This window comes from Cynara cardunculus, unplaced genomic scaffold, assembly GCF_001531365.2.
Source record: "Cynara cardunculus var. scolymus isolate 2C unplaced genomic scaffold, CcrdV1 Un_Scaffold_2807, whole genome shotgun sequence".
In the NCBI taxonomy this organism is placed as follows: Eukaryota; Viridiplantae; Streptophyta; class Magnoliopsida; order Asterales; family Asteraceae; genus Cynara; species Cynara cardunculus.
Window position 1 is genome coordinate 52,337 of NW_020201228.1, and position 2,540 is coordinate 54,876.

Here is a 2,540-nt window from a genome sequence, read left to right on the forward strand (position 1 = left end):
TTTTTGTGAACGCACCGTGCATGCCAAGGCTGTCGCACGGTCAATTTTTTCCATTTGATCCGGATATAGAACAAACTTTTAGACAACGAAGAAGAGTGCAAAGAGCTCTTCAAGCTTTAAACTTTGAAACGATGGCTGAAAAGGTGATTATTGACGGAGAAGGTATAATTAGAAATGCGCCAAATATTCCATATGAGGATGAGGCTCAAAACATCTTTCGTCTTGCAAATGCTAAAAATGGTGGCATTATGGCGTACACTATTCCTAAATTAACTCAATTGCACACAGGAATACGTAAGCCTACCATTGGTGCCACCCATTTTTCAGTTAAACCACTGATGTTTCAAATGCTTCAAACAAACGACCAGTACGCTGGTTTATCTTCTGAAGATCCTCATTCTCATCTGCGTTCTTTTATGGAAATCACAGACTCTTTTCTCATCCCTGATGTTTCAGACGATGCTCTGAGACTAAAACTTTTTCCATTTTCACTAAGAGATCGAGCAAGAGCATGGTACAATTCGTTGCAACCAGACTCTGTGACTACATGGAATGAAATGGCAGAAAAGTTTTTGAAAAAGTATTTTCCACCCACGAGGAATGCCAAATCCATAAATGAAATCTGTACTTTTAGACAACTGGATGATGAAGCAGTTCCTGATGCATGGGAAAGGTATAAAGAGCTACTGAGAAAATGCCCTCATCATGGCATTCCGTACTGTATATAGCTAGAGATATTTTACAACGGTTTAAATATCGTTGCCAGACAAATGTTCGATGCTACTGCAGGTGGAGCTTTCACAGCTTGTACCTATAATGAAGGTTTTGACATACTTGAAAAGATTTCTAATAATAACGGACAATGGTCTGACCCATGTGCAATGCCACTGAAGAAAACAGCTGGAATAAATGAGGTAGATGCTGTCTCGGCATTAACAACTCAAATCACTAAGCTAATTTCAAATTTAACATCTAGCCCGCATGTGCAATCTGATGCTAATACCTTTAATTCCAATGTTCAAGCAGTGCAATGCGTATACTGTGGTGAAGGTCACGCTTTTGAGCATTGTCCAAGAAATCTGGAGCATGTAAATTATGTCAACAAGACTGGACCATTTTCGCAAACTTATAATCCGGGATGGCGAAATCATCCAAATTTTTTGTGGCATAGTCCAGCTCTTAATCCACCAATGCAAAAGCCACAAAAGATAGTCCAATTTTCAATCACAAGGACAATCCAATTTTCAACCACAAGGACAATCAAAATTTCAACAAGGCTAATCTAATTTTCACTTGCAAGCGCATCAAGGCAATCATAATAATCAACATGCTAATTTTCAGAATCATCAGTCTTCTTTCCAAAGCAAGCCCAAACAGCAAGCTGAGTCATCTACTTCTTTGGAAGCAATGATGAAGGGTTTTATAACCCAGACTCAAGCTTCAGTTAAAAATCTCGAAACTCAAATGGGACAAATGGCTTTGGAGATTAGAAAAAGACCAGTAGGTTCTCTACCCAGTGATACAGAGATACCTCAGAGGGAAGGAAAAGAGCATGTTAAGGTTGTTACGTTAAGAAGTGGAAAGTGTTATTTAGAAAACACCAAAAAGAAGAAAAAGAACCAAACAAAGCAGAGATTGAAAAGAAAAGTGTAGAACAAGATTTTGTTACCTCTGTACCAGATTCTGTGACTACCATTCCTGTAAGTACTAGTGAGTCGCAACCCATAGTCAGGCCAATAGATAGTACGACCATTCCAGAAAGATCAGATTTTCCACTGTTATTTCCTGATGAACCCAAGACAACCCAGACTCCCAAAGAAAATATTGTTGTGGATGTGTCACAATCTGGTGACAGTCCTGCAATAAAAGACCAGACCAGTCCTTTAATCCCTGTTAGGACTGAATTAGAACCAATTATGAGACCAATTTTGAAACCGATTCCAGCACCAACTCTTCAAAAGACTACGTCTCCTATTCCAGTCACTCCTTATATTCCTTATCCTCAAAGATTAAGGAATCAGAAGGAAGAATTACAATTTAAAAAGTTTCTTGATGTTTTTAAACAGTTGCACATAAACATACCATTGGTTGACGCTATTGAGCAAATGCCAAGTTATGCAAAGTTTTTAAAAGACATTTTGAGCAAAATGAAAAAGTTGACTGAATACGAGACCGTAGCTCTGACTGAAGGTTGCAGTGCTTTGTTGTCCAGTAAAATTCCTCCTAAAATGAAAGATCCTGGAAGTTTTACAATCCCTTGTTCAATTGGAGGAAAATAGATAGGAAAAGCTCTATGTGACTTAGGTGCTAGCATAAACCTAATGCCTTTATCTGTCTTCAATACCCTAGGCATAGGTGAAGCTAGACCTACGACTGTAACTCTACAGTTAGCTGATAAGTCCATAGCCTATCCCAGATGAAAGATTGAGGATGTCCTAGTTAAGGTTGATAAGTTTATTTTCCCAGCTGATTTTATCATCCTAGACTTTGAAGCCGACAAAGACATTCCCATCATTTTAGGGAGACCTTTCCTAGCTACT

General features: G+C 38.6%; 1 non-coding gene across 1 annotated transcript; it reads right to left on the reverse strand.

Moving 5' to 3' along the window:
- Positions 1–605: 605 nt before the first annotated feature.
- LOC112503278 lies at positions 606–712 on the reverse strand. Its single transcript, XR_003067917.1, has one exon. It is a non-coding gene; the product is annotated as a small nucleolar RNA R71 (small nucleolar RNA).
- Between the last annotated feature and the right edge of the window lie 1,828 nt (positions 713–2,540).